Source organism: Elgaria multicarinata, chromosome 12 (assembly GCF_023053635.1).
Source record: "Elgaria multicarinata webbii isolate HBS135686 ecotype San Diego chromosome 12, rElgMul1.1.pri, whole genome shotgun sequence".
In the NCBI taxonomy this organism is placed as follows: Eukaryota; Metazoa; Chordata; class Lepidosauria; order Squamata; family Anguidae; genus Elgaria; species Elgaria multicarinata.
Genome location: NC_086182.1, coordinates 22226445 through 22237211, shown reverse-complemented (window position 1 = coordinate 22237211; position 10767 = coordinate 22226445). Strand labels below are relative to the sequence as shown.

General features: G+C 45.4%; 1 protein-coding gene across 1 annotated transcript in view; it reads left to right on the top strand.

Moving 5' to 3' along the window:
* Positions 1–2684: 2684 nt before the first annotated feature.
* The window catches only part of CDON (cell adhesion associated, oncogene regulated), a 122604-nt gene continuing 114521 nt past the window's right edge, over positions 2685–10767 (top strand). The window contains exon 1 of the mRNA XM_063139543.1: positions 2685–2710. The gene's annotated coding sequence lies outside the window, so the exon portion shown is untranslated. The remainder of the gene's footprint in view (positions 2711–10767) is intronic.

Sequence of the window (10767 nt, the reverse complement as noted above, 5' to 3'; positions counted from 1 at the left end):
GAGGATATTAAAAGGATTTTTGAAATTATCCAAGATCTATTTATTTATTTATTACATTTATAGCCTGTGTTTCCTCAAGAAGCCCAAGGTGGTATAAATGATCCTCCTCCTCTTCATTTTATCGTCACAAAAATCCTGTGGGTATCCCACCAACAGCTATTTGGCCACTACTGGAACAGAATGCTGGACTAGATGGACCCTTGGTCTGTCCAGCATGGCTCTTTTTATGTCCTTATGTCCAGTGATATAGGTTAGGCTGAGAGTCAGTGAGTAGCCAAAAGTTACCCAGAGTAGGGACTAGAACCAAGGTCTCCCCACTTGTAGTCCATGACTCTAACCGCTCCAACCATGCTGGTTCTCAGAATTACAGGATAACATTATAAAAGTTTAAGAAAGGATGGAAAGAAGAAGACATAAGCTGACTGAGAAATCAAGACGGGAAAGAGGACCAGATGAGGTTTAGCAGAACTAAGCACAGAATCAGTACCTAGACATGAAATAGATGCCTACGAAGACAAAGGAGGGATAGGGGAAAGGAAAGGAAAGGAACCTCTCGTGCAAGCACTGAGTCATTACTGACTCTTGGAGGGACGCCAGCTTTCGCTGACGTTTTCTTGGCAGGCCTTATAGCGGGGTGGTTTGCTGTTGCCTTCCCCGGCCTTTATTACCTTTCCCCCAGCTAACTGGTTACTCATTTTACCGACCTCGGGAGGATGGAAGGCTGAGTCGACCTGAGCCGGCTGCCTGAAACGAGCTTCCGCTGGGATCGACTCCATCTAATTTAAAAAATGGGTTTACCCAATCCACACCTTCCAGAAGCAAACATGAAAATGGATGCAATTTACAATTGGAAATCCATATATTTCTGGACTTGGGATGCATTCCACAAAAGAAAGGGGGGAAATGTGTTTGACAGAAAGGCAGCAAAAACACTGCATACATTTCTAAAACACACCCAAACACTTTTTAGTTAATAGAGAGCAGGTGGAAAATAATACATCCATTTGAAAAATATGCACAAAAATATGGGTGGACTATTTTCATTAAAAAAAAAATTTTTTTTTGGATGGAATCAACATAGAAGAGTCTTGGAGGAGGGAAAAGGAGGAAGTCCTCCCTAAACATAAAGTGACCAAAGAAAGAAAGCAACTAAGGAAAAATTAATACTGACAGAAGAACATATTGATGAAGAATGAACAGTCAATACAGTTAGGAAAGTATTCTGCAAAGCATTGCTTGGGGTAAAATAGAAAGAATCAATGGAAGAAAAAGATGAAGAAGAGAATTATAGCTGCAATCCAATGGGATTGAGACATATTTACTTGGGATTGTCCAATTGGTGGCCTACACCTCATGGCAACTTTATCTGGGTCCTGATGGCACTTTTAAACACTTGGTTCACAATTTCAATTGCAAGGAAAACAAGCAACAATTCACTGTGTGTGTTTCAACGAATATTAGTGTATGTCTGTCTGTCAGCACCAAGGCCACGCAACTTACATACCAGAAACTTTCCATGCATATTAAGGGGCTGCTAAGAGTGTGCACTTCGGGGTTATTTGTTTTATTTTATTTTTAAAAAACCCGCTAATTACTTTTAATTCATTTAAATATGTTCATGTGTTTAAAGCTTGCAGGACCACCTTCAATCACTAGGTGGTAGACTTCCCTAATCAGCCCATAGCTTTGCATTCAGCTGTGTAACTTTTCTTGAAATCTTCCCTGTATCCAAAAAAAAAAAAAAAGGGGGGGGTGACTATCCCAACCCATGCAAAGTTGGGTCCATTCACTAGTATCTTCATAACGAACAAAGACCGAGGTGGCCCAAATTTAGCCAAGGTCACACCGGGGTTCAAAAAGTGAACTCAAGGTTGGTTGGCCAACTAAAGCCTGAAACCACAAATGTCTCTTTCCTCCACTAGGAGTCAAGTAGCAGAAGCGAATCGCTTCTGAAAGTTCTCACCATCTTTGTTCAATTTCATCCGAAGACAAGGGCCGCAGGAAGAAACCTCTTTTTTTTCCTCTCCCCTGGAGAAAAAAACATGGGTCTCATCTTCTTAGTTGCGGCAAAGTTTGGCCTCTGACCCCTGCCAGACACAAGAAAGGTGTCTACCCTGAAAGACAAGCTTGTGTTGAGCAGCCAAATGAATAAAGCCATGGGAGTAGGAGAAGGGGGGGATGTTTTATCCAAAACACATGTTTTTGCCACTATTCTAGTTATCTGGAATATTTCCTGCATGTTTGTTGCCATGGCAACTGGCCCAGCATGAAAGACCTATTTACTAGGCCCTAGGATAAGAAACAGCCATGTGTTGTCAATTTTAGAGCGTTCTCTCTCTCTCTCTCTCTCTCTCTCTCTCTCTCTCTCTCTCTCTCTCTCTCTCTCTCTCTCTCTCATGCCCCCCTTCTTACCCCTCCACCTTATACATTCCCACTCTGACGCATTCCCGAATGGTACGGAGTCTAAAAACCCAAAAGACGAGAACCATTCCTCTTGCTCGCATCATTCCCAAGTAATTTTGTTTTCTCCTTGAGTGAGGTTTTCTTGGCTCCACGTGGAAAGCAACTGGGCAGGGAGCCATGGTGGGATGGGGGGTGGGTGGGTTCTGCTTTGAAGGAAACATTAAGAAAAGTGTCTGGTGCCTTAGAGGCGTGATTTGAACAGGGGGAGCCTTGAAGAGAGGACAGGAATTTACTGACGGAGCAGGAGGTAAGTGACCACTTCAGCTTTTGGGAAGAAAAGCCAGAGAGTTAACTTTACCCCTTCCCTGCATTGCTTTCTTCTTCGCCCTCATTCCCTGGGTTCCTCTGGTACATACAGGGAGGGTGGCCAACCTGAGCTGAAGCTTCCCTTCTTTCTCCTTGCCTCACCAAACCCCCCCCACCATGTTTTTCTGTGAAGCGAGCAGCCTGTCGACAACCGAACCTCTAGGAAAATATTTGCTCTGAGCACTGCGCGGGCTGCCGGCAACGGGAAAGCTGAACTGAGCTGGCTCTCATGCTTCGCTTCAGAAGCGCAAAAGGGAATGCATTCCTGAGAGTACCTAAATCATAGCGTAGGGCCGCTTCGTACGGCAACTGAAGGACATGGTCACAAGCTCGGGGGACCATGGGACCCGCTCAGAAGACCCTGGGGAACCAGATGTGATGCAAACTCCTTTTCTAGTCGAAAAGCCTCCATGTGTACATTATGTGAGGAAGTCCTGCAGATCTATCTGGGATTTTTTCCATACATCAAGGGGGTCTCTTCATGCTAAGGGTAACGTGAGTGACAGATGAGCTGGACGGAGCCAAGCTCCTGTCTGCATTTCAGATGCAAAAGAGGTTGTTCCCAATCGAACTGGACTCTTCTGGGATACATCTGCAGCCCAGCATTAGCAGGTGCAAGCCCATGGGGGTGATTGCAGTAATTAAAAACAGCCCAGGTGATTTGCCTGGACAAATTATCCTAATAAAAGACAAATGTCTTTATTTATGAATGTATTTATTGCATTTCTATACCGACCAATAGCTGAAACTCTCCCCACCCCCATCAAATATCCCTTTGCTGGGCAAATTAGAAGAAGGTATAACGCATCATTGAGTAGGTGTGATATAGTCCTCAATGCTCAGAGACCGCAAGGTGGCTTGTTCCACTGGTTTTGGGGGGTTATTTGGTGTCTTTCTGGGGGATAGAGGGCGATATCTCCTTTCTTGCATATCAAGGGTTGGATGTTGTTGTGCTACAACCTCTGGATGTTGTTATGCTACAACTTCCATCATCCCTGACTATTGGCTATGCTGGCTGGGGCTAATGGGATTTGGAGTTCAACAATATCTAGAGGACCAGAGGTATTGTAACGTTGCATGCCTAGAACGTCTTGCAGAATTGCCTCTTTGACATTGAAACATGGGTTCATGAGAATCTCAGCATTCTTGGTTTTAAAAACCAAGGCATTCTAGTCCTCAAGGAAAGGGATATCATGTTTGAAACCATGCATACAGCATCTGCCAGTGGCTCCGCAGCCCTGTTGTATATCATAGCTCAAATGAGGGGAAACGGGCTGGATGCTGGGCGTGGAATATGCCATCACTGCTGTGTGACATTCCAAATACAGGTGAACAAAAATGGGACCTGGTTGGCATGTCACCAGCTCCTCCCTGTTGCTGCATATGGTTCTGCAGTGTTGCAGAAGGATGACTGAGCACCAAACCAGGGGCCATAGGGACATTTAGGGGTGGGCTAACACAGACATGTCCTGCCTAGCATGGAGAGGTGGGGAGCAAGATTGGGTGCTTGTTTGTTTGTATTGCAAGTGCTTTATATTGAGATCCTTGTAGGAAGCTGGACCAAGGGGAGGGACCATAGCTCATGGGGAGAGTCCATGCTTTGCATGCAGAAGGTCCCAGGTTCAATGCCCAGCATCTCCAGGTAGGGGAGGAAAAGTTCCTGCCTGTAAACCTGGAGACCTGCTGCCAGTCAGCATTGACAATACTGGCCAAATGGTCTGACTTGGTATAAGGCAGCTTCCTGTGTTCTATGTAGCTCAGTACTGTCTACACTGGCTGGCAGTAATTCTGCAGCAGGTCTGATAATGAGATGCCAGGCATTGGAGGTGAGACCGTCTACACATATAGTAGAGGTTTGTGGCTCCAATTTCAGTGGTGCTCTGAATCCATTCTGGGTCTCAATCAGAACAAGCCAGAACTCTAAAGGAGCTATCCAAGGAGAGGGACCATAGCTCAGTGTGATAGAGCACATCCTGGGCATGCAGAAAGTTCTAAGTTTGATTCCTGGCTTCTCCAGGTAGAGCAAGGAAAGGAATTCTGTCTGAAACTCTGCAGAACCACTGCCAGTCAGTGTCGACAGTACTGGGTTAGATGGACCAATAGTCTGACTCAGTTTAAGGCAGCTTCCTGTGTTCCTAAACTACTGAACCCTATCTCCCAAAATGGGTTCAGCACCCTGGATAGCTGCCTTAGAGTTCTGGCTGGTTCTGACTGAATGGATTCACAGCCCCACCAAATTTGAAGCCACCACTGTAGCCATGTGTTCTACCATAGATCAAAGGTTCCCACCACTGAAATTTATCTAGAAAAGCTTAAAACTCATGCTTGCTAGGTGTGCTACGGCAGAAGGTGCTTGCAGCATCAGACCTGCGCCATCAAATGCTTATTATGGAAGGAATTTTAACTCCTGAAATGTTGTGCCTTCCCTCTGTTTAACTTCTTTCCAAAAGCACCTGAGATAATCACAATAGGAGAAGGGATATCAGGCAGGGTGAATTAGTGCAAAAAGTCTCAGACATTGTAATGTCCACATTTATATCATAATTGCACATACACATATATAGATACGTGGATGCATTGTAATGCTGCATGCATAGAATCACCTCTTTGACACTGAAGCATGGGTTCGTGAGAATCTCAGCATTCTCTGTTTTAAAAACCGAGAGATTCTAGTCCTCAAGGAAAGGGATATCACGTTTGAAACCATGCATACAGCATCTGCCAATGGTGGAGTTTGGGCGCCTTACAAAGCTGCTTGACCTTCCTTCACAACAGGTTTCTCTGCCCATGTACCTCAATAGCTTGTCACTGGCCTCCTGCCATAACTGTGCTGCTTTCAAAAACAGACCACATTCTGCAAAGATCAGACTAAAACCTGCTAGTAGAACACTACTGTGACACACAGGCACTTTTACAAATATGTTTATTTATTTGCATGGTTTATCTTCAACTCGGAACATGAGAGGGTTGGTGGTGGGGCCGTTTACTTGGTTTGCACATCAAACATACTCTCTAGAACCCAGGTTTAGCTAATATTCCAGAATCAATCTGAGCCCGGTTGTTGAACAGACCTTATGCAAGACCTCATTTCCTGTGTTTTTGACACATTATACAAATATAGGAAAGGATCATAGCTCAATGGCAGAATACATTCTTTGTATGTATCAAGTCCCAGGTTCAAAGACTGTCAGCTCCAGGGGGTTGTCTTAACATCGTCTTTGCCCCGGGGTGACTCCAAATCTGCATTGCAGATGCTGATTTGGAGCCACCCCGGGGCAAAGAGCTGAAGACCTGTGGCAGAAAATTTAGGGACTTTCCCCAACTTTTCCTGACCGAGCGAGGTCAGTGCAGCTCTTCCCCATCTGCCCTCACGTGGGATGTTCCTGGGTGGAAGGCAACCTCTGATTGGTTGCCGGGAGCCACGGAAGGGGGAGAGGGCGGGCCTAGCAAGCTTAATAGCCACCAGAAAGCCCGCACTGCCTCCCTTCATATAAATAACTTGCTTCTACCCTACAGCAGTGATACTGCGGGGCTTGGTGGTGGGGCGGTGCCAACTCGGCACGTGAAGACCACCCCCAGGTAAGGCTAGAAAATACTCCTGTCTGAAACCTCTGAAGGACAGCATAGTTAGAGTGTTGCACTGGGACTGAGGAGACCTGGTTCAAGAACCCATTTGGCTGTAAAGCTCACTGGGTGACTTTGGGCCAGTCACTGACTCTCATCCTAACCTACCTCATACCATTGTTTTGTGGATCAAAATGGTGGGGGAATCATCTACACCTGCCTTGGGCTCCTTGGAGGAAAAAAAAACCTGATTAAAATGATTAAAAAACATATACAACTAATACATTATTAAAATAACAGCCAAGCATCTTAAAATTTGACTGGGTAGGCCTGCCGGAAGAGAGCAGTCTTTATAGCTTTTTTATATTCAGGAAGACTGCTGAGTTGGCGAATCTCTCCCGGCAGGCCATTCCACAGTCTGGGAGTGGCAGAAGAGAATGTAGAATTTGACCTTGCATTCGTATCACAATGTGGGCATCAAGAGGTTTCAGCCCATCCTAAGCACAGTGTGGTCACCTCCCCCGCAACCCCCAAACACACGCCAGGAAGCCCATGCCTTTCACAGCTGCATGGGACAGACAGGAATTCAGCAGGTGAACCTTTTCCCCATCACTGGGAAAAGCTGGATCTGTTGGTTTCTGGCCTTCGACACTAAGGCTAAAGCCACAACAGTGCTATCAGGAAGTTCGTGAAAGGCGAGAGAGCCCTATTCAGTTAGGAAGCTGCAATCTTTTGCTAACGTAGGAAATTCCTAAATTTCCCCAAACCCATGAAATGCTGAAGTTCAATCAGAAATGACTGGAATTAAAGTTGGTGTTGTAACGGAAACACCATTCTGATCACTCAGGAGGGCAAAGTAGGTCATCACTGAGGTTCTTTCTGGGCCTCTGGATGATTAGTATTATACACAGCTCCCCTTTTGAAGAAAAGAATTCTTTCAGATGGACGTGAAAGGACTGTTTCCATACCTTTGGCCAAAACAATACCTCCTGCCATCCCCTAAGAGCAAAAAAAATGCCAAGAACATCCATATTCTGGCATGGAAACTACTACATGGCAACAGCCTTGCGTATCGCCACGCGCCAAGGAAAATACCTCCTGACATTCCCGTAGAAAAATAAATGCCCACGTTTCCTCGCAATATGAAATAACCTGAATATTAAAAACAAACAGAGGCCCAGTCACAGGGTTGGAATGAAAAGAGCAACCCCTCATGCTGCAAACGTTTTGCATGAATAGACATGTCATGGCTAAAGGAGCCACTTCACACATTCACACTTCTGTTCGGGGTTCTATACGCCCAGCCACCACACCCTCCTCCATCAGGTTTCACTACCACCACCACTACCACCACCAACCTGCACAGTTTTCTATTTTTCTTTCCCAATTGACACTCAACGTTCCATGACAATTGAGCATGTACAGGCCTCACTGGGCTTTGTGGGTATGTTTTGCCCTCTTAGGATGGTGTCTGGTGATTTTTTAAAAAGGATTTTGTTGTTGTTGTTATACATCTGCAAACCTCGGATTGTGTAAAATCCATTCCGTCAGTGCTTTGCAGTTCACCAGGCACCTTACATTCTGGCATCTGCCCATTGACAGAATCAATTCCCCCCCCCCAATATGCACAAAAATGCATTTGTGCAAATTTGTATGTGCAAAAATGGAAAATGTACAAATTTGCACAAATTCGCATTTGTGAAAAATTTGTGTGTGTGGAAATGTACAATTTCCCCCAACATGCTCATTTTTCATGCCTTAACCAACTGGGAAAATGCACATTTTGGATGGTGTTTTTTTTTGGGGGGGGTATTTTTTGATGATGAAATTTGCACATTCCCAAAGGTTTAAAAAATGCTCTGCAAGTCCGTGGAATCCTTCCAATGGGGGAGAAGTTGTTCCACTACCAAATACACATATTAGATGCATAAAAATCCAAACTCAATTGGTTCTGTTCCAGGTTTCTCTGACATCCCTATTGATACCTCTCCGCTTATTTTTCAATAGCCTCATTTTGGTTTCTCTTCTGTCGTCACTCACCAGCTGAGTTTGCTACTAGAGGGATCATCCCGGGATGATCCCGGGGTCATCCCTGTGCATCTAAATGACACACAGGGGATCCCGGGAGCAGGCAGGGACGACCCCCGGGACGATCCCGGGATAAACCTTAGGTCCAGCTAAGGCCCAAGAGACTCTAAAACAGCAAGTCTCCAATTTGAATCACACCTCATCTGGAATCTCCCAGACACAGCACCATGATCTATAGTGTGGGGACAATAATACTACTCACCAACCTTATAAGGTTGTTGTGAAGATTACAGCAGCATAATGTAGAGCTCTTTGAACAAATCCCGAAATGCTAAAAGCTAAGCATTGTTCTTGTTATTTTGAAACCAAAATGGCTGCATGGTGGAGGGAAATTGGGCCCTTCCCTTTTCTCCACCATCAATCAGGCACTCTTCCAGAATATAAGCCAGGGAAAGGGTTTCCTCGCCCACTCAATGTTTTTGCTCTTAAATTGGGCCTTCTCCCCCATTTTAGACATGGTTGGGGCAAACCTGAGGTTAAACAGGTCTGCTGTCATCAAGGGTACTTTGATCCTCAATCTTCCCATAGCAGGTCTGTATGTGGATGTCTATGATAAACACCTGCTAGAGACAGGAGAGAAACTATTTCAGTTTGCATTCATATCCTTGGCCAATACGGGAACCAAAAGTCAGTTATCCTTCCAACTTTGCACTTTTTTCCGAATTTCGCAACAGAGTCCTCCAAACAAAAGTTCCATGCAGAAATTTGTATGTTAGGGGAAAGTGCACACAAAAATCTAAATGTTGGTGAAAAGAACATTCACAAATGCATTAGGTTAGGAAAATGGCTAGCAAAAACCAAAAAAACAAACAAACCCTGTACATTCAGGGAAAGGCGTGTATAAAAGTGTGTGTATTAGGCAAAATGCACACCGAGATGCATACAAATTTTCATAGGAGCTTTTTTCCTTCAAAGTTCAAGATGATCTGAAGTTAAGATTGGGAAAATTCACAAAGTTCGGGATGAAGTGCATTTAAGAATGGGAAACTAACAAACGGGGAGATCCTGAAATTGACAGATTCACCCATCGCTACTTTCTGTGCATTGTTGGCCCTCAAAAAGATGTTCCCTTCCCTCCTTGAGGACACTGAACTGAGGAGCAGAGCTTCGTGGATTCAAAGGTGTGAAACGCCAAGGCTGTCACAAAAGCCCTTTGCAAGGTGCTGCATGTTAAGGGCAATGCTGCGGTTTGCTTCCCAGCGGTCTTGGCATGTGCCAGTGACCGGTATGCCCAGACGACCAGGGCCTTGTTTATACTAACAGTGTAATGTGTGTAGTAAGAGCAGCCTATAAAAGGCAATGCAAGTCGATGGCTGTAGAGGAGAAATGTAAACACACAGCACAAGGTTAGGAGGCAGGCAGGCTGGGCTTATGAAGAACCGTGCTTGTGAGATAGAGATGGGATTGAGGCTAGCAGAAGTCAGGCGTGGAGGCAATTTGAGGAGATCCAGGCCTGCCAAGCACAAATTTGGCATTTGACAACGTTAGGAGTCAGGTCTCACAGGCTTGGCCTCTGTCGGTTTGGAATATAGTGCTGGGAATGATGGCAGCCTGAGGTCTTCATCAGATTTGCTGCAGGGTTTGATCTGGGCAGTTTAATTTGGTGTTTAATTACCCCATATCATGATCTCCAGGCTGTGGTCCTTAATGAGCCACAAGCCACCATGCCCCACCCACCCATGAGCCAGCGAAAATGACAGACGTCACCTCCCCCCACCCCTGGTCAGCCCAAACCCTTCACAACTCCACCCCTGAGTAGTCAAAAGCCATCTACTCTTCATACATGTTAATGTTCATGTGCACGCGTGTGCACTACAGCCAAGACCCGGCCAAGAGTCAGTGTGGCATAGTGGCTAAAGTGTTGGACTTGGAGTTGGGGGATCCAGGTTCTAGTCCTCACTTGGCCATGGAAACCCCCCTGGGTGACTTTGGGCTAGTCACAGACTCTCAGCTGAACCTACCTCACAGGGTTGTTGCTGTGAGGATAAAATGGAGAGGAGGAGGGTTATGTATTCCCCCTTGGGTTCCTTAGAGGAAAAAAGGTGTGATATAAATGTAATAAATAAAATAATAATTCACTGGGGTAGCCTTCTGTCCTACTTTATTGAGGGCAGCTCTCTCTTTGAAGGGCTGTCCAGTCCAAGTCCAGTCTGAAGATAAAGAGTCCTAGGAAGGGAAAGCCAACAGTGCCCTTGAAGCTGTCCGTCAACAGTTGGCACTTGGCCAGAAGAGTGAGCAGGCACTTAGCCCACCGGGTACTTTTTATCGGTTTTGACATGCACTGATATTCGACAGAGAACATTGCACTTTCCTTATACTGCTTTTCTAGCATTATTTCCTGCCTTT